We start from the raw sequence: 25,823 nt of genomic DNA, 5'->3' as shown, positions 1-25,823 counted from the left end.
CCGTGGTTACCAGCGTAAAAGTAAAAAAAAACAAACAGTACATACTTACATTCCGGTGTCTGTCCCCCGGCGTTCTGCTTCTCTGCACTGTGAGCGCCGGCCGTAAAGCGAGCACAGCGGTGACGTCACCGCTGTGCTTTCCGGCTGGCACAGACACAGTGGAGAGAGGCAGAACGCCGGGGGACAGACACCGGAATGTAAGTATGTACTGTTTTTTTTTTTTTACTTTTACGCTGGTAACCACGGTAAACATCGGGTTACTAAGCGCGGCCCTGCGCTTAGTAACCCGATGTTTACCCTGGTTACCCGGGGACTTCGGCATCGTTGGTCGCTGGAGAGCTGACTGTGTGACAGCTCCCCAGCGACCACACAACCACTTACCAACGATAACGGCCAGGTCGTATCGCTGGTCGTGATCGTTGGTAAATTGTTTAGTGTGACAGTACCCTAACTCTCTAATAGCAATGGTTGGTGTCATAGAAACCTCCAATATGAAAAAAAATGTATTTTTTCAATATACTGAAAATCTATTGATTTGAGTGAAGATATTTTTTTTTTCATTAACATAAGGTGACATTGATGCTAGGGTGTTTGAGTTACTTGTTTTATAATTAGTACAGACTGATAGACTTTGGCTGAGGTTTCTCCTGTAGAATTTATTGTCTTCCATTGAGGCTTTGTGACCATATTGTAAGACAAGTGTGGATGAGCTCATAATCTCAGGCTTCATTAATAAGTCATCATTTCTGTATTGTGATCAGGTAATGGGTCATATTGTGCTGATATTGATGAATGTGGAAGAGATCACAACTGTTCAGCTGACGCCATCTGTAGTAACACAGTGGGAAGTTATATCTGTACATGTAATGCTGGATACACAGGTAAGGACAATACATCAGTAACATGAGAAAGTAATGGAGGTTTTCTTGTTTAACCCCTTCCTGACATGCACCATACTAGTTCTGCTCTGTGGGAAGTGCGTTCCTGCAAACCGCAGTACTAGTACAGTGGCACAGTCATGCGGTCTCACGCTGAATGCCATGGCAATCGCATGCGGGTGTCAGCTGTACATGATAGTTGACACCCCGTAGCAATGCCCATGATCAGTGCTAGCACTGATCGTGGGCATTTAACCCCTCTGATGGCGATGTCAGTAGTGACAGCTGAATAGATAACAATCGCGCAGGAAGGGGGCTCCCTGCGCTCTCCCACGGAACAACGTGATGTGATTGCGTTGTTCCGGTTGTCTCCATGGAGACCCCCGGCTTCAAAATGGCTGCAGAGTCTTTCCGGGTCCTTCAGTTAGGTGGCTTGTCAGCGCCTGCTGAGAACAGTCACCGGCAAGCCTCCTACACTGCCTGCCAGATCGCTGATCTGACACACTGCTATGTAAAGTGTCAGATCAGCGATCTAACTTTATATTGTAATGTCCCAACCTAGGACAAGGTTATAAAGTAAAAAAAAAAAAAATTAGAATGTGTAAAAACATTTTAAAAAAATCCCCAAACAAATAAAAAAAAACTTCTAATAAATCCATTTATTTATGAAAAATAAAAAAAACAATAAAAGTACACATATTTGGTATAATCGCTTCCATAACAATCTGCTCTATAAAACTATCCCACTAGTTAACGCCTTCAGTGAACACCGTAAAAAAATAAATAAAACAATAAAACGCGATCAAAAAGACTGATGTGAATAAAAATGGTACCACTGAAAACGTCATCTTGTCCTGCAAAAATCAAGCTGCAATACAGCTTCATCAGCAGAAAAACAAAAATGTTATAGCTCTCAGAATAAAGTGATGCAAAAATATTTTTTTTTTCTACAAAATAGTTTTTATTGTGTAACAGCGCCAAAACATTAAAAAATATATAAGTGAGGTATCGCTGTAATCGTACTAACCAAAAGAATAAGGCTACCGTATCAATTTTACCACACGTGAAACGGTATAAAAAAATAATAAAAAAAGTAATTCCTGTATTGCTGGTTTTTGTTCATTCTGCCTCCCAAAAATCGGAATAAAAAGCGATCAAAAACTGTCATGTGCCGAAAGATAGTACCAATAAAAACGTCAACTCGTCCCGCAACAAACAAGACCTCACATGACTCTGTGTCCCAAAATATGGATAAATTATAGTTCTCAAAATGTGGTGATGCAAAAATTATTTTCTGCAATAAAAAGTGTCATTTAATGTGTGACAGCTACCAAACATAAAACCCCGCTATAAACCGTAAATCAAACCCCCCTTTAGCACCCCATTAGCTAGGGAAAAATGATAAAATTAAAAATAATGTATTTATATCCATTTTCCCATTAGGGTTAGGGTTAAGATTATGGTTGTGGCTAAAGTTAGGGTAAGGGTTGGGGCTAAAGTTAAGGATGGGGCTAAAGTTATGGTTAGGGTTTGGATTAGGGTTAGGATTGGGATTACATTTACAGTTGGGATAAGGGTTAGGGGTGTGTCAGGGTTAGGAGTGTGATTAGGGTTACGGTTAGTGTTGGGATTAGGATTAGCGGTGTGTTGGGGTTAGGGGTGTGGCTAGGGTTGGGATTAGGGTTAGGGGTGTGTTCGGGTTAGGGATGTGGTTAGGGTTATGGTTAGGGTTGGGATTAGGGTTAAGGGTGTGTTGGGGTTAGGGTTGGAGTTAGTATTTGGGGCTTTCCACTGTTTAGGCACATCAGAGGCTCTACAAATGCGATAAGTAGGGTTGAGCGACTTTCATTTTTTAAAGATCGAGTCGGGTTTTGTGAAACCCGACTTTGTCCAGAGTCGAGTCGAGTGCAGTCGGCCGATTATCGCTAAAAGTCGGGGATCGACCGAAACACGAAACCCAATGCAAGTCAATGGGGAAGCATAGTCGGCAGTGAGTGGAGGCCAGGAAAACACCTACAGTGCCCATTTTAATGCCAAAAACATCCATTCTTGTTTCTGAAGCTTGTCAATCTTAATTAACTTTATAATAATAGTTGTTCAATGGAACTTGGGGGTCATTTGGCAAAAGTTGTGGGGGGTAGGGCTGGTTCAAGGTTTTAGTGGGCCCAGGAATCGTGGACTACGTCACGGCGGTGGAGCAGGGAGAGGTAAGTATTTCAACATTGCAAGTGCTGTGATCCTAAGCAAGCAGGGGGGCACACTCGTTCGCATTGGCACTGGCACAGGGCCCCTCAAAGTACAGCGGTGTGTTTGCACGGCGGGGGCGCCTCCCACCAGCAGCGACACTTTTGCGTACTCTGAGGGGCCCTGTGCCAGTGACGTCGCCAACGAGTATGCCCCCACACCTGATGAAGGAACCTGCACTTTCATCTGCACCTTCCTCTTTGTCCCTGTGTAAGGTGGTATAACATGCGGGAAGGGGAACCTTACTTTCAGCAGGGTCACATTCTGGCTGTGTAGAGTGCAAGGGGAATGTAGTGGTCTAGGTCAATGTACCAGCAGACTCATCTAGCAGTGGCTGGGCAATGGGCAGGATGAGGAGGAAACAGATATAGGGCCAAAGAATAAAGTAGGCTAAATGCAGTTCAAAATTGGTAACAGGACTAAACAGGCAGCATTGCTTTGTTCAGTGGAGTAGCAAACCCAGGAGCAGCAGACACTGTTTTAAGGGCCCAAACACACTAATAGGCCAAATGCAGTTTAATATCTGATACTTTAGGCCAAAAGCCTAAAGACTGAAGCTCAGCTTTATTCAGTTGAGGGCAAACACCAGGGAGGGGCAGACACCGTTAGTAGGCCCTAACCACCAATTTTTAAAAACACAGCACTTAATGAGAGCCAGAAGGTTGAAGCTCAGCTTTATTCAGTTGAGGAAAAACACCAGGCAGGGGCAGACACCGTTAGTAGGCCGTAACCAAAGTTGAAGGCCAAATGCAGTTTAATATCTGATACTATAGGCCGAAAGCCAGAAGGTGGAAGCTCAGCTTTATTCAGTTGAGGGCAAACACCAGGGAGGGGCAGACACCGTTAGTAGGCCCTAACCACCAATTTTTAAAAACACAGCACTTAATGAGAGCCAGAAGGTTGAAGCTCAGCTTGATTCAGTTGAGGAAAAACACCAGGCAGGGGCAGACACCGTTAGTAGGCCGTAACCAAAGTTGAAGGCCAAATGCAGTTTAATATCTGATACTATAGGCCGAAAGCCAGAAGGTGGAAGCTCAGCTTTATTCAGTTGAGGGCAAACACCAGGGAGGGGCAGACACCGTTAGTAGGCCCTAACCACCAATTTTTAAAAACACAGCACTTAATGAGAGCCAGAAGGTTGAAGCTCAGCTTTATTCAGTTGAGGAAAAACACCAGGCAGGGGCAGACACCGTTATTAGGCCGTAACCAAAGTTGAAGGCCAAATGCAGTTTAATATCTGATACTATAGGCCGAAAGCCAGAAGGTGGAAGCTCAGCTTTATTCAGTTGAGGTCAACACCAGGGAGCAGCAAACAGAGGTATTATGCCCCAACCAGCACTTTAAAAAAAAAAAAAAAAAAAAAAAAAAAATTAGAGCCAGAAGGTTGAAGCTCAGCTTTATTCAGTTGAGGGCAAACACCAGGCAGGGGCAGACACCGTTAGTAGGCCGTAACCAAAGTTGAAGGCCAAATGCAGTTTAATTTCTGATACTATAGGCCGAAAGCCAGAAGGTGGAAGCTCCGATTTAGACAGTGGAGGACAATTTGAATTAGGGACTGCAGACAGACTTAGTAGGCTGTCCCCTGTGGACCATGCATCCACCACATTAACCCATTGCGCCGTAATGGACACGTAATCTTCCGTGGCCATGCATACAGGTACATGCGTCTGTTGTCAGGTGCACCTTTGTACTCACAGATTGCCAGTGTGCATGGACAATGCGGTCTTTTACATGCTGGTGGAGGGTTGGGATGGCTTTTCTCGCAAAAGAAGTGTCGACTGGTTAGCTTGTAGCGTGGTACAGCGTAGTCCATCATGGCCTTATTAATAGTAAATAAAATATATAACTAGGCTCTATGAACTTTTAAATAGGTTCCAGGGGTACACGGGCAGCATTGGTGTGGTCAGTGGAGGAGTATTGCAAGTAGGGGCCGCAGACAGGCTATCAAAGGCCTAAAATAACAAACAATAGGCAGGCATGGCAGTTTTAAATCGGTTACATGGATACACAGGCAGGCAGCATTGTGGTCAGTGGAGGAGTATTGCAAGTAGGGGCCGCAGACAGGCTAACAAAGGCCTAAAATAACAAACAATAGGCAGGCATGGCAGTTTTAAATCGGTTACATGGATACACAGGCAGGCAGCATTGTGGTCAGTGGAGGAGTATTGCAAGTAGGGGCCGCAGACAGGCTATCAAAGGCCTAAAATAACAAACAATAGGCAGGCATGGCAGTTTTAAATCGGTTACATGGATACACAGGCAGGCAGCATTGTGGTCAGTGGAGGAGTATTGCAAGTAGGGGCCGCAGACAGGCTATCAAAGGCCTAAAATAACAAACAATAGTCAGGCATGGCAGTTTTAAATCGGTTACATGGATACACAGGCAGGCAGCATTGTGGTCAGTGGAGGAGTATTGCAAGTAGGGGCCGCAGACAGGCTAACAAAGGCCTAAAATAACAAACAATAGGCAGGCATGGCAGTTTTAAATCGGTTACATGGATACACAGGCAGGCAGCATTGTGGTCAGTGGAGGAGTATTGCAAGTAGGGGCCGCAGACAGGCTATCAAAGGCCTAAAATAACAAACAATAGGCAGGCATGGCAGTTTTAAATCGGTTACATGGATACACAGGCAGGCAGCATTGTGGTCAGTGGAGGAGTATTGCAAGAAGTGTCTGACACAGTTAGTACTCCCAAAAAATAAATAGATGTTAATGTCTCGCAAAACAACTATAAATAAAAAAAAGGGTGGCATGCTTAGGTACAAGGGTGGGCTCATCTGCAGAGTTTATGACAAAGTAATTTGGCAGTAAATTAGTATTTACTGGTGTCAATATAGGACACTGACCCAGACTACTTTAACTAGCATCATAGATGTCAACAAATTGGTATTGTTTGTCAGTGCCAGGCATTGAATGATGTCAGCGCATAGACTAAACATTGGTGGAGCTGTGCGAGATAATTTTGCACGTGGTAGAGCACAGTTTGAGCTGGGGGGGAACTCTCTTGTGGCCGGCGGTACCGCCCCAGGGCCCCTCATGTTACAACGGTGTGTCTGACGTTGGGTGCGCACCACCACCGCCAGAGACACTACATTGTACTATGAGGGACCCAGTGGCAGTGCCATCGACCAAAAGCGAGCACACCCACCTCTTCTGACAAACAGCACTGTAACTAACGGGTGCTTGCGCCAAGTGTCGAGAGTGAGACAACGGCCCCGTGGGGGGAGTTTTCCCATTGGGGGATGTGTAAACATGTCGTATGCTGGTCAAACAGCTGCTGCAAATTAAGAGATTTGAACACTCAGTAAGACCAGTCCACAAGCAAGACCTTTTTATAGGAAAGCTAGGTGTCAGCCGGGAAAGGTGGGGCAAAATAATTTGAAATCCAGGAGTGGTTCATTTTAATGAAGGTGAGATCATCCACATTTTGGGTAGCCAGACGAGTCCTTTTTTCGGTTAATATTGAACCAGCAGCACTGAATACTCTTTCTGATAGCACACTAGCTGCTGGGCAAGCAAGCTCCTGCAACGCATATTCTGCCAATTCAGGCCAGGTGTCTAATTTGGATGCCCAGTAATCAAATGGGAATGACGGTTGAGGGAGAACATCAATAAGGGCTGAAAAATAGTTAGTAACCATACTGGACAAATGTTGTCTCCTGTCACTTTGAATAGATGCTGCAGTACCTGTCCTGTCTGCGGTCATTGCGAAATCACTCCACAACCTGGTCAGAAAACCCCTCTGTCCAACTCCACTTCTGATCTGTGCACCTCTAACACCTCTGCCCTGTAGCCCCCTGCAGCTCGTGTGAGAACCATCACCGGCGCTGTGTGCTGGGAATGCCTGAATCAAATGGTCTACAAGAGTAGCTTGTTTGGTTGCTAATATTTGTTCGAGGTTCTCATGTGGCATAATATTTTGCAATTTGCCTTTATAGCGAGGGTCAAGGATGCAGGCCAACCAGTAATCGTCATCGCTCATCATTTTAATAATGCATGGGTCCTTTTTGAGGATAAGTAAGGCATAATCCGCCATGTGGGCCAAAGTTCCAGTTGGCAAATCTGCGGTTGTGCTGGTTTGAGGGGCAGTTACAGGCAAATCTACGTCACTTGTCTCCCTTACAAAAACAGAACCCGGCCTTGCAACGCCACTAATTTCTGTTGGCCCAGGAGAAGCTTCCTCATTAAAAAAGTACTCATCCCCATCATCCTCCTCGTCCTCCTCCTCCTCTTCACCCGCTACCGCGTCCTCTACACGGCCCTGACCAGACAATGGCTGACTGTCATCAAGGCTTTCCTCTTCCTCGGCTGCAGACGCCTGCTCCTTTATGTGCGTCAAACTTTGCATCAGCAGACGCATTAGGGGGATGCTCATGCTTATTATGGCGTTGTCTGCACTAACCAGCCGTGTGCATTCCTCAAAACACTGAAGGACTTGACACAGGTCTTGTAGCTTTGACCACTGCACACCTGACAACTCCATGTCTGCCATCCAACTGCCTGCCCGTGTATCCTCCCACAAATACATAACAGCACGCCTCTGTTCGCACACTCTCTGAAGCATGTGCAGTGTGGAGTTCCACCTTGTTGCAACGTCGATGATTAGGCGATGCTGAGGAAGGTTCAAAGAACGCTGATAGTTCTGCATACGGCTGGAGTGTACAGGCGAACGGCGGATATGCGAGCAAAGTCTGCGCACTTTGAGGAGCAGGTCGGGTAACCCCGGATAACTTTTCAGGAAGCACTGCACCACCAGGTTTAAGGTGTGAGCCAGGCAAGGAATGTGTTTCAGTTGGGAAAGGGCTATGGCAGTCATGAAATTCCTTCCGTTATCACTCACTACCTTGCCTGCCTCAAGATGTACAGTGCCCAGCCATGACTGAGTTTCTTTCTGCAAGAACTCAGACAGAACTTCCGCGGTGTGTCTGTTGTCGCCCAAACACTTCATTGCCAATACAGCCTGCTGACGCTTGCCACTAGCTGTCCCATAATGGCACACCTGGTGTGCAACAGTGGCAGCTGCGGATGGAGTGGATGTGCGACTGCGGTCTGTGGACGAGCTCTCGCTTCTGCAGGAGAAGGAGGAGGAAGAGGAGGAGGGGGGGCGAACGCCTACAGCCAACTCTTTCCTTGACCGTGGGCTAGGCAGAACTGTCACAATATTGCTGTCCCCTGTGGACCCTGCATCTACCACATTCACCCAGTGTGCCGTGATGGCCATGCCTACTGGTCCATGCATCTGTTGTCAGGTGCACCTTTGTAGTCACAGACTGCCTGAGTGCATGGACGATGCGGTCTTTAACATGCTGTTGGAGGGCTGGGATGGCTTTTCTAGAAAAGAAGTGCCGACTGGGTAGCTCATAGCGTGGTACAGCGTAGTCCATCAGCGCTTTGAAAGCTTCGCTTTCAACTAACCGGTAGGGCATCATCTCTAATGAGATTAGTCTAGCAATGTGGGCGTTCAAACCCTGTGAACGCGGATGCGAGGATGAGTACTTCCTTTTCCTAACAAGAGTCTCATGTAGGGTGAGCTGGACTGGAGAGCTGGAGATCGTGGAACTAGCGGTGGTGCCGGTGGACATGGGTGAGTGAGAGAGGGTTGGAGATGGTATTCTTGCCGGTGCCCTACATGCAGTGTTTCCTACTACTAACCTGGTGATTCCCTGACTGCTTTGGCCTGGCGACGAAAGCTGCACAGATACTGCAGGTGGCGCGGGAAATGGTGGGCTTACAGGGAGGGAAGGGATGTAGCGTTGCTGACTAGCTTCATTGGCCGAGGGTGCTGCAACCTTTAGGGACGTTTGGTAGTTAGTTCAGGCTTGCAAATGCATGGTGGATAAATGTCTATGCATGCAACTTGTATTTAGACTTTTAAGATTCTGACCTCTGCTTAAGGTAGTTGAACATTTTTGACAGATGCCTTTTCGCTGATCATTTGGATGTTGTTTAAAAAAATGCCAGGCTGCACTCTTTCTACTATCGGATACCTTTTCAGGCATTGCAGACTGAGCTTCTTTAACCGTATGGCCACGCTGTCCTCCAACTGGTTTTGTTTTTGCCACGCGTTTTTGGCCAGATACGGGCCCGGTAGATGGAACCTGTTGTGATGTTGATGCCTGCTGCGGCTCCTCCTCCTCCGCTTCAGAACTACTGCCGCCTGCACCCTGTTCCCCCAATGGCTGCCAATCGGGGTCCACAACTGGGTCATCTATGACCTCCTCTTCTATGTCGTGTGCAATTTCGTCTGTGTCACCGTGTAAGCCAGTGGTATAGCGTTCGTGACGGGGCACCATAGTCTCCGCTGGGTTTGATTCTGCCTCAGAACACTGCGAGGGCAATGTTCTGGTCTGAGTCAAAGGAACAGCATAGTAATCTGGCTGTGGCTGTGCATCTGTGCACTCCATGTCCGATTCAACTTCTAATGGGCATGGCCTGTTAACTGTTTCACTGTCTAACCCAGGAACGGTATGTGTAAAGAGCTCCATGGAGTAACCTGTTGTGTCGACTGACGCATCCTTAACTGTTGTTTTTAGTGAAGGACACAAGGAAGCGACTTGTTCCTGACCGGGAGCATCCACTGACGATGCACTGCTCTGACATTTGGCACTTTCCGAGGAGGAGGCGAAAGAGTTAGAGGCAGTCAGCAATGAAAGCCAATACTTGTTCCTCCTGCTCCGGCTTCAAAAGTGGTTTTCCTACTCCCAGAAAAGAGAGCGTTCGAGGCCTTGTGTAGCCAGACAACGAACCTGGCTCAACAACTCGAGACTTAGGTGCTGTACTGCTTTTACCACGACCACCTGATGCTCCACCACCACTACCATCATTACCAGCTGACAATGACCGCCCACGGCCACGACCTCTTCCACTAGACTTCCTCATTGTTTGCAAAACGTAACCAAAGTAACGCTATTTGTTACTGTAAAACAACTTATCAGGTGAACTCAAACTTCTGTAGGATTTATATATACCTTTATAGGTGCCTGACACTGAAAGGAAAATCAGGCCCAATGTTACACACTAGGTTTTCTGTGCCCCAATAATTTGAGACAGATGGCACACACAGGACCAGCACTCAAGCAGAAATGCCAATCTTAATCTCCCACTATTTTTTTTTTTTTCTGGGAGAATTTACCCTAAAAAAAAAAAAAGGCCCAGTATTACACAGTGGTTTTCGGTGGCACACAATGAGAGACAGATGCCACACACAGCAATGGCACGGAGGCAGACTTGCCAATATTTATCTCCCACTAATTTTTTTTTGGGAAAAGGGAGAATGTACCCCCCCCCAAAAAAATGGCCAAGTATTACACAGTGTTTTCGGTGGCACACAATGAGAGACAGATACCACACACAGCAATGGCACGGAGGCAGACTTGCCAATATTTATCTCCCACTAATTTTTTTTTTGGAAAAGGGAGAATGTACCAAAAAAAAAAAAAAAATGGCCAAGTATTACACAGTGTTTTCGGTGGCACACAATGAGAGACAGATACCACACACAGCAATGGCACGGAGGCAGACTTGCCAATATTTATCTCCCACTAACTTTTTTTTTTGGAAAAGGGAGAATGTACCCCCCCCCAAAAAAAAAAATGGCCAAGTATTACACAGTGTTTTCGGTGCCACACAATGAGAGACAGATGCCACACACAGCAATGGCACGGAGGCAGACTTGCCAATATTTATCTCCCACTAATTTTTTTTTGGAAAAGGGAGAATTTAGCACAAAAAAAAAATGGCCAAGTATTACACAGTGTTTTCGGTGGCACACAATGAGAGACAGATACCACACACAGCAATGGCATGGAGGCAGACTTGCCAATATTTATCTCCCACTAATTTTTTTTTTTGAAAAGGGAGAACTTAGCCAAAAAAAAAAAAAGGCCAAGTATTACACAGTGTTTTCGGTGGCACACAATGAGAGACAGATGCCACACACAGCAATGGCACGGAGGCAGACTTGCCAATATTTATCTCCCACTAATTTTTTTTTTGGAAAAGGGAGAATGTACCCCCCCCCCAAAAAAAAAGGCCAAGTATTACACAGTGTTTTCAGTGGCACACAATGAGAGACAGATGCCACACACAGCAATGGCACGGAGGCAGACTTGCCAATATTTATCTCCCACTAATTTTTTTTTTTTGAAAAGGGAGAATTTAGCCAAAAAAAAAAAGGCCAAGTATTACACAGTGTTTTCGGTGGCACACAATGAGAGACAGATGCCACACACAGCAATGTCACGGAGGCAGACTTGCCAATATTTATCTCCCACTAATTTGTTTTTGGGGAAAAGGGAGAATGTACCCAAAAAAAAATAAATGGCCAAGTATTACACAGTGTTTTCGGTGCCACACAATGAGAGACAGATGCCACACACAGCAATGGCACGGAGGCAGACTTGCCAATATTTATCTCCCACTAATTTTTTTTTGGGAAAAGGGAGAATGTACCCAAAAAAAAAAAAAATGGCCAAGTATTACACAGTGTTTTCGGTGGCACACAATGAGAGACAGAATCCACACACAGCAATGGCACGGAGGCAGACTTGCCAATATTTATCTCCCACTAATTTTTTTTTTGGAAAAGGGAGAATGTACCCAAAAAAAAAAAATGGCCAAGTATTACACAGTGTTTTCGGTGCCACACAATGAGAGACAGATGCCACACACAGCAATGGCATGGAGGCAGACTTGCCAATATTTATCTCCCACTATTTTTTTTTGGAAAAGGGACAATGTACCCAAAAAAAAAAAAAGGGCCAAGTATTACACAGTGTTTTCGGTGCCACACAATGAGAGACAGATGCCACAAACAGCAATGGCACGGAGGCAGACTTGCCAATATTTATCTCCCACTAATTTTTTTTTGGGAAAAGGGAGAATTTAGCAAAAAAAAAAAATGGCCAAGTATTACACAGTGTTTTCGGTGGCACACAAGGAGAGACAGATACCACACACAGCAATGGCACGGAGGCAGACTTGCCAATATTTATCTCCCACTAATTTTTTTTTTGGAAAAGGGAGAATTTAGCAAAAAAAAAAAATGGCCAAGTATTACACAGTGTTTTCGGTGGCACACAAGGAGAGACAGATACCACACACAGCAATGGCACGGAGGCAGACTTGCCAATATTTATCTCCCACTAATTTTTTTTTTGGAAAAGGGAGAATTTAGCAAAAAAAAAAAAAAATGGCCAAGTATTACACAGTGTTTTCGGTGGCACACAATGAGAGACAGATACCACACACAGCAATGGCACGGAGGCAGACTTGCCAATATTTATCTCCCACTAATTTTTTTTTTGGAAAAGGGAGAATGTACCCCAAAAAAAAAAAATGGCCAAGTATTACACAGTGTTTTCAGTGCCACACAATGAGAGACAGATGCCACACACAGCAATGGCACGGAGGCAGACTTGCCAATATTTATCTCCCACTAATTTTTTTTTGGGAAAAGGGAGAATGTACCCAAAAAAAATAAATAAATGGCCAAGTATTAGGCCTCTTTCACACGTCAGTGTCTCCGGTACGTGTAGTGACATTTTTCTCACGTACCGGAGACACTGACACACGTAGACCCATTCAAATGAATGGGTCTATGCACATGTGCGTGTTTTCACACGGACCGTATGTCCGTGCTGAAAACACGTCGACATGTCCGTTTTCCACCGGCAGCACGGACCACAATACGTCCTGCACACGTGCACACGGAGAACAGTGTGCACCCTCCTCCGTGTGCACGTACCGCCCGCAGGAGAGACAGCGCTACACTAAGCGCTGTCCCCCCCGCATGTGGTGCTGAAGGCGGAATTCATCTCTTCTTCCCCGCCGGAGAGAAGAAATGAAAGTTTTTTTTTCTTGTTTTTATTTATTTATTTTTTTTGGGGGGGGTGAAAAATAAAGTTTGCATGTGCCCCCGCGTCCCCCCCCCAGTGCGCCGCCTGGCCTCTTGCCGCAGAAATACTCACCCGGCCAGCTCCTGCGATGTCTCCTGTGTCCTCTCCGCGCTGCCAGCTTCTCCTGTGTGAGCGGTCACGTGGGACCGCTCATTACAGTCAGGGATTATTCACTGACTGTAACCACGTGACCGCTCACACAGGAGAAGCTGGCAGCGCGGAGAGGACACAGGAGACATCGCAGGAGCTGGCCGGGTGAGTATTTCTGCGGCAAGAGGCCAGGCGGCGCACTGGGGGGGGGGGGGACGCGGGGGCACATGCAAACTTTATTTTTCACCCCCCCCCCAGAAAAAAAAAAAAAAAAAAAAAAGATCTTTCATCTCTTCTCTCCGGCGGGGAAGAAGAGATGAATTCTGCCTTCAGCACCACATGCGGGGGGGACAGCGCTTAGTGTAGCGCTGTCTCTCCGGCACGGTCCGTGTGGTCCTCAGGGGGCACACGGGCGGCACACGGATGCCACACGTATGTGCCACTTGAGCACACGGACATACGGACACGGATATCTCCGGTACCGGTTTTTCCCGGTACCGGAAATATCAGGACGTGTGAAAGAGCCCTTACACAGTGTTTTCGGTGCCACACAATGAGAGACAGATGCCACACACAGCAATGGAGGCAGACTTGCCAATATTTATCTCCCTGCAGTTATCTCAGAAAAGTATGGCAGGCAGCTATAAAAAGGACTGCTGCACACAAAGGTGTGGACAAACACACAAGATAGCTGTGCAGAAAGGAAGGAAAAACAGGATTTGTGCTTTGAAAAAAGCAGTTGGTTTGCACAGCGGCGTACACACAGGCACAGCAACGCAGCTATCAGGGTCAGGGAGCCTTCTAGTGCAGCCCAATGAGCTACAGCACTGAGGAAAAAAAAATGTAGCTTCCACTGTCCCTGCAATCAAAAGGTGGTGTTGGACAGTGGAAATCGCTACAGCACAAGCGGTTTGTAGCTTTATGTACCCTGCCTATCACTATCCCTGCTTCCGAAGAAGCTGCAGCAACCTCTCCCTACGCACAGATCAGCAGCAGTAAGATGGCGGTCGGCGGGAACGCCCCTTTATAGCCCCTGTGACGCCGCAGAAAGCAAGCCAATCACTGCAATGCCCTTCTCTAAGATGGTGGGGACTGAGATCTATGTCATCACGCTGCCCACACTCTGCGTCCACCTTCATTGGCTGAGAAACGGCACTTTTAGCGTCATTGAAACGCGACTTTGGCGCGAAAGTCGCGTACCGCATGGCAGACCCCACACAGGGATCGGCTCGGTTTCATGAGACGCCGACTTTGCCAAAAGTCGGCGACTTATGAAAATGAACGATCCGTTTCGCTCAACCATAGCGATAAGGCCTCCCATCTCAATTCCAGCCAATTCTGCGTTGAAAAAGTAAAACGGTGCTCCTTCCTTTCCGACCTCTGCCGTACGCCCAAACAGTGGTTTACCCCCACATATGGGGTATCAGCGTACTCAGGACAAATTGGAAAGCAACCTTTGTAGTCCAATTTCTCCTGTTATCCTTGTGAAAATAAAAATTTGGGGGCTAAAAAATCATTTTTGTGGAAAAAAAGATTTTTTTATTTTCAAGGCTCTGTGTTGTAGACTTTAGTGAAACACTTGGGGGTTCAAAGTTCTCAAAACACATCTAGATAAGTTGCTTGTGGGTCTAGTTTCCAAAATGGGGTCATTTGTGGGGGGTTTCTACTGTTCAGGTACATCAGTGGCTTTTCAAACGCAATGTGACACCCGCAGATCATTCCAACAAAGTCTGCTTTCCAAAATGACACTTCATGTCATGCACCCAAATGGTGGTTCCCCCCACATATGGGGTATCAGCGTACTCAGGGTAAATTGCACAACAACTTTTGGAGTCCAACTTCTCCAGATACCCTTGAGGGCTAAAAGATCAATTGGAGTTCAAATTGCCCACCACACATCTTGATAAGTTCCTTAGGGGGTTTAGTTTCCAACATGGTGTCACTTGTGGGGGGTTTCCACTGTTTAGGCACATCAGGGGCTCTCAAAACGCGACATGGCGTCTGATCTCAATTCCAGCCAATTTTGCATTGAAAAGTCAAACGGTGCTCCTTCCCTTCAGAGCTCTGCCATGCACCCAAACAGTGGTTTACCCCGACATATGAGGTATCAGCGTACTCAGGACAAATTGCACAACAACTTTTGGGGTCCAATTTCTCCTGTTACCCTTGGTAAAAAAAAAAAAAAACATATTGGATCTGAAGTAATTTTTTTGTGAAAAAAGTAAAATGTTCATTTTTAAACATTCCAAAAATTCCTGTGAAGCACCTGAAGGGTTAATAAACTTCTTAAATGTGGTTTTGAGCACCTTGAGGGCTGAAGTTTTTAGGAAGGTGTCACTTTTTGGTATTTTCTATCATATAGACCCCTCAAAGCGACTTCAAATGTGATGTGGTCCCTAAAAAAAAAATGGTGTTGTAAAAATGAGAAATCGCTGGTCAAATTTTAGCCCTTATAACTCCCTAACAAAAAAAAAATTGGTTCCAAAATTGTGCCGATGTAAAGCAGACATGTGGAAAAAATTACTTATTAAGTATTTTGTGTGACATATCTCTGTGATTTAAGGGCATGACATTCAAATTTGGAAAAATGCAACATTTTCAAAATTTTTGTTTATTTCACAAATAAACGAAAGTAATATTAAATAAATGTTATGACTTTCATGAAGTACAGTATGTTATGAGAAAACCATGTCAGAATCACCAGGATCCATTGAAGCATTACAGAGTTATAACCTCAAAAAGGGACAGTGGTCGGAATTGTTAAAATTGGCCCGGTCTTTAACGTGCAAACCACTCTTGGGGGTAAAGGGGTTAAAGGGAACCTGTCGCTCCCAAAATCAAAGGTGAGCTAAGCCCACCGGCATCAGGGGCTTATCTACAGCATTCTGTAATGGTGTAAATAAGCCACCGATGTGTCCTGTTGATGTGTCGATGTGTCCTATTGGCATCAATGCAAATATATCTATAGCATGGGTTCATATAGTGGACCGGATACGTTTTGCATTAGCTATATACTCATCTGGGTCTGCAGGATACTTTCTGGGAAACCCTTCGGTTCAGGCATGATCATCACCGGCAAACTTCATCTTAGTGTTATTGCATGGTCCGTTGGTATACACTGACTCATCAGGGGATAGTGACATTTTCAAAGATTTGAGCAGATCCAGTCCACTATATGAACCCATGCTATAGATATATTGGCATTGATGCATTCTGAGTACATAGTGGACTAAAACTGCGTGATTGAGATGTGATTGATGGGACATCTCAAAGGAACTGTATAGATGAGCATGCTGATCATTTACCACTAAATGTCTGATTTGAAAAATATTGAAAAATGGAACAACAGAGATCTATTCCCGATATGAGATCGGCCCTATAAGATATGTGTTGATATGCCAGGATAAAAAGAGGTGTTTTTTAAGGTGAAGTGAACAGCTATATGGTTTACTATGTCCAGGTTATGATGCTATACTGGGTATATACCTAAATGAAACACAAATATCGTGACATATGCTAAATAACATAAGGATTCTATGAAACATGAATAGCTGATTAAGAAATCCCGATCATTGGGATAATTTCTGAGGGACATTCCGAATAGAGGGAATAAATCCCTAGAAATACATTTAGTGGTATCCATCTTTTTATACTGCCACATTTTTTTCATTTTTTTCACTTTTGTGCACTGTGCACTTTTTTTCACTGCACTTTGTATATACATCTATGACAAGACATTTTTAATATAATTAAGTAAAAGTTATGTTTTAACTATTGTACTGATATCCGTTGTCACTAAGCGGTTAATCAATACCTGAGAAACACTGTTGACACAATGACCAAACACGGATGACACCGGTATCATTTATCAAGAACACTGACTTCTGAATCAAGCTTTACAGGGTGATGGAATGAGAAGTTTTAACTCTACATTGGAGTCTATGCAACCTATATGATATACCTGCCCTTCGAGAGGTGTCTTTAGATATTCTGGCATGCTGACGTTTCTATCATGCTTTCACTAAATTGTTCTGTAGACTGTCCATAACAAGAGAACCTGTGTCAGAATATTTCCTTTGGGAGTTCCATGTGTTAATGTTTATATATTCTATTTTTTCCAGTAACTGATTAGATAATGTCTGTAGATTAATTCATTGTCGGCTATCGTGTTTATCTCTGATGTTATTTCCTGTTAGGTGATGGAATACAATGTGATGATATTGAGGAATGTCTGACCGGCAATATCTGCTCACCTGATGCCACCTGCACTAACACGATAGGAAATTACACCTGTACTTGTAATAATGGATTCTGGGGTGAGTTCTGGAACAAGGATTCTGCCAAAAATGCATACATTGGGCCCAATTCATGAAAACTTTTATGCAGTAAAACACTTTGAAAGGTTAAAAAATGTTATGAGAACTCAAGACTAGAGTAAAATTTGCAGCAAGAAACACGACATACATGTGATGCTCCTGATTAATGAAGAGTCCCCTTATTCTATTACCACATATGACGTACATCTACATCATATGCCGCTTCCCTAATTTTCCTGAACCTGCATCTTTGTTGGCTGATAATGGTTGTGATATTCAGTCATCACCTGCTTCTAACATCTGTGTGTGGATCAGATCTCTCCGGCTGTTAACCTGTTAAATACCACTGTCAGTTTCTGGCAGTGGCATGTACCATGCACCAGCACGGGTTGCGTCATTCTACGCACACAAAAGCACACTCATGACGCAATGGTGGGGTGTCAATGGGTTGCCATGATGGCAGGGTGTGACTGTACTCCTGTGAATGCCAAATGCAAAAAATATTGCTAGAATTGCAGCAACAAAAAAAAATAGCATGTGATCAAAAGGTCATATGTAGCCAAAAAATTGCACCAGTAAAAACTGCAGTTTGATCTGCGAAAGATAAACCCTCACACTGTGACACTAGTCACTTCTCACAGCCAAGCTTTGAGTCACAGTGGTCAAGAGTCCAAGGTCAGAAGCCAGGTGGGTACCTCATAAACAGAAGGAAGAGACAAAAGCATAGTCAGGTAATGTTCCAAGGTCAGAGAGGATAACAAATCAGAGCTGAAGGGGTCAAACAGGCGGATGGTCAGAGCGAAGTCCAAGGTCAGGCAACATATGAAATATTCAGAACTCAAGGCACAGGAAAGAAAAAACTTCACAAGCTGAATGTACATCTGGCTGAGTTCTGGGAGACTCAGCTCAGTTAAGAAGAATGGCCATTAACTGGAATAATGAGCACATGGAGACAGCTGATGCTTCACAGTCTCAGATTGGATAGTTCAGCTCTGACAGCACACTGACAGCTCAACACGCCCCTGTACCAGATTGGACGGCTGATCTGTCTGTAACTGCATCCCAGACACACTGAGTGGTAAAACCGTGATACACACATCTCTGTTCACAGGAAATTAAAAGTTATAGTTTGCAGAAAATGGTGACAAAAATATATTTTTAATGTTTTTGTTTGCTTTGGTGAAAGTAGTAAACCATAAAAAATACCACTAAATATCTTTGGTATTCTCAGTATTGAATCAATCTACAGAAGAATGTGGATGTGTGAAATATACTAAATAGTGCATGGTGTTTAAATTAATAAAAAATAGAATTACTGCTTTCTTGTCCATTAAACTCCCCTAAAAGTATAACAAAAATAATAATTTTGTTATGACAAAAGTAAGCCCTTGAAAAGCTCTATTAGCAGAAAAATGTTAAACTCGTGTCTTTTGGAATATGGGGTACAAAAACAAATGACTTTTTAGAATTCTAATTATATAAAGCTGAGTGTATGTATGTATGTGTGTATGTGTGTGTATCATGCCATGCCAACTGCACATAGCCCTGCCCACTCCACATAGCCACACTAACTCCACTCGCAAAGCTATGTCCACATGGCCCACGCTGTTAGCGCACACGGGTGGAGTTATATAAATATAAATGACAATAATATGAATCCACACATGGTGAAAAGTGCTGATGCAGTAGTGATGTCCTGCACAGATCCGAGCCGGATAAGAAATATTCCTCCATGCCACTGAATTAAAAAAGGGGCCACTACAGGCCAAACCTAAAAAAATAATGAGTAATTAAAAAGCATGAAACAACAACAAAAATAAATAAAAAGCAAAACAATAAAGACAATGCCAATTAAAAAGTGTAGAAAAGGGATGATCATAGGAATGGGGCGAAACTTAAGGTTTCATTAAGGCCACAGGGGTATAACGTCTTAAGTCTCCATATCCACCGTGATTCTTTCTGTGCCAGATGGTGACTCAATTTACCGCCACGTAGACTGACAATCAGGCGGTCAATACCCTTGATCCTAAAGCCAGAAGGATTGCATGCGTGGTAAAGCTTAAAATGCCTAGGGATGGTTTTTAGACATTCCACATTCTCTTCTTTGGAAGCTGCCAAAATATCGCAGACATGTTCACGTGCTCTGACCTTAAGAGTGCGTGTCGTGAGCCCAATATATATCTTGCCACAGGGACAGGTCCCATGGTATACCACCATAGTTGTTAAGCAATTAATGGTATGAGTAATTGCAAACTCACGACCGTCAGAGGAGAGAAAGTGGGTGGCAGAGTCAATGTTCGGGCACGCAATACATTTCCCACAGGGTCTGCAGCCCCACTGGGGGCGATTGGAACTAATTCCACTGGAAAAAATTGGAGAAGGAGGCACCGGTGGGAAGTAACTCCTAACTAAGTGGTCACCTAAATTCTTGGATCTGCGTGCTGCAACCGAAGAGTAGGGGGGCAAGTACTGCTTCAATATAGGATCAGTAAGCAAAATCGGCCAATGTTTGGCCAGAATATCAGACATTTCTCTCCACCTAGAGTGGTATTGCGTAATGAGTCTGTCCTGATTCGTGCACTTGATTTGCTTGGGTGAGTAGAGGAGGTGGTGACGATTAGAGTGCTTCGCCCTGTTATAAGCCCTCTTGATGCTACTTCTGCTGTATCCACGATCCACAAAGCGGTTCTTCAAATCTTCGGCTTGGATTTCAAATATTTCATTGGTAGCACATATCCTTTTGAGTCGGAGGAATTGACCCGTGGGGACCGCACCAATCACATGAGGTGGGTGGGAAGACGAAGCATGCAAAACGGCTTTCACAGCCGTCTCTTTACGGAAAACACTGGTCAAAAGTAAGCCGTCCACACCTCTCTCCACCAGGACATCTAGAAAATCAATTCGAGAAAAATCACATTTGTAAGTAAGATGTATATTCAAATGATTTTTGTTTAGGTCCTGTATGAAAGTCTGTAACTCAAAAGGTGTGCCTCGCCAGATCAAAAATATGTCATCAATGTAGCGGGCCCAAAAAATGACCCGCTCCATTGATGACACATGATCCGACGAGAACAGATCCCTCTCCCACAGCCCCAGGAACAGATTTGCATACGAAGGCGCACAAGCCACACCCATGGCTGTTCCCTGGAGCTGTAGGTAGAAGGATCCGTTAAAAAGAAAAAAATTGTGCGTGAAAAGAAATTTCAACAGGAGAGACAAATAATCGATGTCACTGGGGGAGAGACTGGTCATAGAGAGAAAGTGCGAGACAGCCCTCAAGCCATCCTGGTGGCGAATATTGGTATAAAGCGACTCCACGTCATATGTGACCAGGAGCATGTCCTCGTCAACATGGACGGAGTCAATTTTTTTAAGAAACTCAGACGTATCCTTCAAGTAAGAAGGTATAGTCTCCACCAGGGGCTTGAGGAATGAGTCAACATATTTACCAATGTTCTCCGTAAGCCCACCCACCCCAGAGAGGATGGGCCTACCTGGTGGTGTTTGAAGGTTCTTGTGTACTTTAGGCAACAAGTACAGGGTTGGGATGCAATGATCCTTCCCCAACAAAACATCACGGACCTGAACAGTAATCACACCATCCGAGAGAGCCTTCTGTAAGGTTTTATCCAACTCCTCTCTAAAAGAAATCAAGGGATTATATGTTAACTTTTTGTAGCAACTAGGATCCCTTAAGAGGCGTTGTGCCTCTGTCAAATATAGTTTGGTGGGCCATACCACAATGTTCCCCCCCTTGTCAGCCGGTTTGATTACTACATCCTTCAGCTGTTTTAGCCTTTTTAGAGATTGTAATTCACTAGATGATAAATTACCGTGTCCAACAGTTGTCGGAATTGAGCCAAAATCCTGAGCAAAAAGTCTTCCAAAGAAGAGAATGTGGAATGTCTAAAAACCATCCCTAGGCATTTTAAGCTTTACCACGCATGCGATCCTTCTGGCTTTAGGATCAAGGGTATTGACCGCCTGATTGTCAGTCTACGTGGTGGTAAATTGAGTCGCCATCTGGCACAGAAAAAATCACGGTGGATATGGAGACTTAAGACGTTCTACCCCTGTGGCCTTAATGAAACCTTAAGTTTCGCCCCATTCCTATGATCATCCCTTTTCTACACTTTTTAATTGGCATTGTCTTTATTGTTTTGCTTTTTATTTATTTTTGTTGTTGTTTCATGCTTTTTAATTACTCATTATTTTTTTAGGTTTGGCCTGTAGTGGCCCCTTTTTTAATTCAGTGGCATGGAGGAATATTTCTTATCCGGCTCGGATCTGTGCAGGACATCACTACTGCATCAGCACTTTTCACCATGTGTGGATTCATATTATTGTCATTTATATTTATATTATAATTATATTGTTTGTATATATATATATATATTTATTATATCTGAGGTTGTTGAGGTATTTATATAGTATATATGTTGCACTATGCACTTTGCACGTTGTTGCACTATCCTTTTTTGTATACTGATATGTATCAAATTTTTTGTGCTGCATATTATGTAGATCATCAAGTGTATTAATGTTTTTGTCACTTTCCCATTGTACAATACTGTACTCATATATAATTATATTGTTTGTATATATATAGTTTATGTTTTTTTATATTTTTCTCCGGTTTTTCGGAGGTATTCATAGTATATACATGTGGCACAATGCACTTTGTATGTTTTTGTATATTTATATGTATTGGTTATTTGTGCTGCATATGGCCTAGCCCTATATTGTATACAGTCTATGCCCTGTTTTTATTTTGATCGGAATTGACTGCTAAAACACCATTGTTTTGTATTGCGGCCACTCACCAGACCCTGTGCGCATGCGTGTCGGCACTACGTTGCTGGGCAACTCTGGTGGCGTCTTCAAGGCTTGGTTGAGGGTCGCGCCATCTTTGCCGCTCACGTGATCTCATGTGGGCGGTGTTTGGTGACGTTTCCTTCTCCTCGCCTGACGCCCTCATCGCTGCTCCAGCCGCGATCCGACTGCGCATGCGCCGATATACGGTGCTGGTTTCACTTTTGATTGGCCGCTTATCTTTATAAAAAGCGAACCTTTCCCATGATGCCATACCCCCAGAAGAAGGCACGGAGCCGAAACGCGTTGGGGTGGGTGGCATCGTGGTCCTGCAGGTAAACTTTGTTACTTATACTTGTTATATGGTTGCGCATTTCTTTTCATATTTAGTGGCAAGCTGCCTGTGACCTGTGTGTATATGGAACTTGTTACACGGTGTAGTGATTCATAGATATACCTTTTGGGTCCTGTTTGGCCTATGGTTTTACTTGCATGTTTGCCAATGATTCTAGCGCTCACCTCTTTAGTGGTACCTGTTTGCCTGTCAGTGACCACCCTGCCACCCTTTTGTGGTGTGTTCCCTGTCATCTCCTGTGTTTTTATGGTTATCTGTTACCCTTTTTTAATTAATAAAGATTTTCTATGATTATTTGGTTCTTTTGGTGCTTTATTGTCCTCTTTTGGTTTTCCTATAACGTAGGCACTGAACCGTTATATATCCTGGCACCCCAATAACCTGTTGGTGTGGGTGTAGTGTTGGTTCGGAACTTTTGATTTATGTCTTGAATGGAGTTGCTCCTGTGAGGCATGACATCTAGGGATAGAGAGGAACTTCATGGATTCCACCGCTGTGCTCATAACAGGAAGTTGCTGTGCACGTGTGAGGGGAAGAGAGGAGTGAGGGGAAAATGAGAGTAGTGACGAAAAAATAGTGCAGTGAAGGGAAAGTAGTGGAGTAAAGGGAAAAATGAGGGTTGTGAGGTGAAAATGAAGAGGTGTGAGTGGAAAATGAGAGGAGTGAGGGGAAATAGTGGAGTAATCAGAAAATGACAGATGTGAGATCAAAATTAAAGGTGTGAGGGGGAAAATGAGGAGTGAGGGTAAAAATGAGAGAAGTAAGGGGGAAATGAGAGATGTGAAAGGGGAAATGAGAGGTGTGATGGGAAGATGAGAGGTGAGGTGCTGCTGCAGTATGAGGCTGTGTATAGAGAAGAGTGAGGTACTGCAGGTGGAGGCTGTGTATAAGGCCACATTCACATGTTCAGTATTTGGTCAGTATGTTACCTCAGTATTTATAAGCCAAAACGGCGAGCGGGAGAAAAATACAGAAGTGGTGACATGTTTCTTATACAGTTAGGTCCATATATATTTGGACAGAGACAACATTTTTCTAATTTTGGTTATAGACATTACCACAATGAATTTTAAACAAAACAATTCAGATGCAGTTGAAGTTCACAATTTTAGCTTTCATTTTAGGTTATCCACATTAAAATTGGATGAAGGGTTTAGGAGTTTCAGCTCCTTAACATGTGCCACCCTGTTTTTAAAGGGACCAAAAGTAATTGGACAGATTAAATAATTTTAAATAAAATGTTCATTTCTAGTACTTGGTTGAAAACCCTTTGTTGGCAATGACTGCCTGAAGTCTTGAACTCATGGACATCACCAGACGCTGTGTTTCCTCCTTTTTGATGCTCTGCCAGGCCTTCACTGCAGTGGTTTTCAGTTGCTGTTTGTTTGTGGGCGTTTCTGTCTGAAGTTTAGTCTTTAACAAGTGAAATGCATGCTCAATTGGGTTGAGATCAGGTGACTGACTTGGCCATTCAAGAATATTCCACTTCTTTGCTTTAATAAACTCCTGGGTTGCTTTGGCTTTATGTTTTTGGTCATTGTCCATCTGTAGTATGAAACGACGACCAATCAGTTTGGCTGCATTTGGCTGGATCTGAGCACACAGTATGTCTCTGAAGACCTCAGAATTAATTCGGCTGCTTCTGTCCTGTGTCATATCATCAATAAACACTAGTGACCCAGTGCCACTGGCAGCCATGCATGATCAAGCCATCACACTGCCTCCGCCGTGTTTTACAGATGATGTGGTATGCTTTGGATCATAAGCTGTACCACGCCTTCGCCATGCTTTTCTCTTTCCATCATTTTGGTAGAGGTTGATCTTGGTTTCATCTGTCAAAAAAATGTTCTTCCAGAACTGTGCTGGCTTTTTTAGATGTTTTTTAAGCAAAGTCCAGTCTAGCCTTTTTATTCTTGATGCTTATGAGTGGCTTGCACCGTGCAGTGAACCCTCTGTATTTACTTTCATGCAGTCTTCTCTTTATGGTAGATTTGGATATTGATACGCCGACCTCCTGGAGAGTGTTGTTCACTTGGTTGGCTGTTGTGAAGGGGTTTCTCTTCACCATGGAGCTTATTCTGCGATCATCCACCACTATTGTCTTCCGTGGACGCCCAGGTCTTTTTGCATTGATGAGCTCACCAGTGCTTTCTTTCTTTCTCAGGATGTACCAAACTGTAGATTTTGCCACTCCTAATATTGTAGCAATTTCTCGGATGGGTTTTTTCTGTTTTCGCAGCTTAAGGATGGCTTGTTTCACCTGCATGGAGAGCTCCTTTGACCGTATGTTTACTTCACAGCAAAACCTTCCAAATGCAAGCACCACACATCAAATCAACTCCAGGCCTTTTATCTTCTTAATTGAGAATGACAAAGCGAAGGGAATGCCCACACCTGTCCATGAAATAGCCTTGGAGTCAATTGTCCAATTACTTTTGGTCCCTTTAAAAACAGGGTGGCACATGTTAAGAGCTGAAACGCCTAAACCCTTCACCCAATTTTAATGTGGATACCCTCAAATGAAAGCTGAAAGTCTGAACTTCAACTGCATCTGAATTGTTTTGTTAAAAATTAATTGTGGTAATGACTATAGCCAAAATTAGAAAAATGTTTTCTCTGTCCAAATATATATGGACCTAACTGTATATTTTTGCTCTGATTGTTTTACTCCACAGTTAGTTAATTTGCCCGGGCAACACCGGGCTCTTCAGCTAGTAGAATATATTTTGCATAAAAGTAATAAAACATAAATAAAACATAAATTTAGTAATGCCTTCGTCTTGATGAGTCACCAGATAAAGGTAATACATTTTTGCAGCAAATCAAAAGTGTAAAGTTTAAAATGTCGATAAACAGGTATTTGTTTCTATTTCTTATCATAAAAAGTTAATAAAAGTTAAGTAACAGTTAATAAAAGTTAGTTGTACAGACCTCAAACCAGTGTTTTATGCTTTGTAATATTTCATTAGGGAAATTAATATGTTAACATTTGATATCTTAATTTTTCAATAACTACTTAGAACATATACAGTGTGCAGAATACTGTGCATTCTTTATTACATTTACCTCTAGTGTTATATCCTCAGTAACTTGTGATATATGTTATAATAATCAGGTAACGGGACCCACTGTGAGGATATTGATGAATGTGAGACCAATAATATCTGCTCACTTGATGCAACTTGCACTAACACAATAGGAAATTACACCTGTGCCTGTCATGATGGATTT

General features: G+C 43.8%; 1 long non-coding RNA gene across 1 annotated transcript; it reads left to right on the top strand.

Moving 5' to 3' along the window:
- Nucleotides 1-796: 796 nt before the first annotated feature.
- On the top strand, nucleotides 797-25,823 carry LOC143808021 (uncharacterized). Its single transcript, XR_013221861.1, has 3 exons — nucleotides 797-881; nucleotides 17,306-17,425; nucleotides 25,708-25,823. It is a non-coding gene; the product is annotated as an uncharacterized LOC143808021 (long non-coding RNA).

The sequence above is a fragment of the Ranitomeya variabilis genome, chromosome 2 (genome assembly GCF_051348905.1).
Source record: "Ranitomeya variabilis isolate aRanVar5 chromosome 2, aRanVar5.hap1, whole genome shotgun sequence".
Taxonomy (NCBI): domain Eukaryota; kingdom Metazoa; phylum Chordata; class Amphibia; order Anura; family Dendrobatidae; genus Ranitomeya; species Ranitomeya variabilis.
Note: the sequence above shows the minus strand (reverse complement) of the source record. Positions and strands in the feature narration are given on the sequence as shown.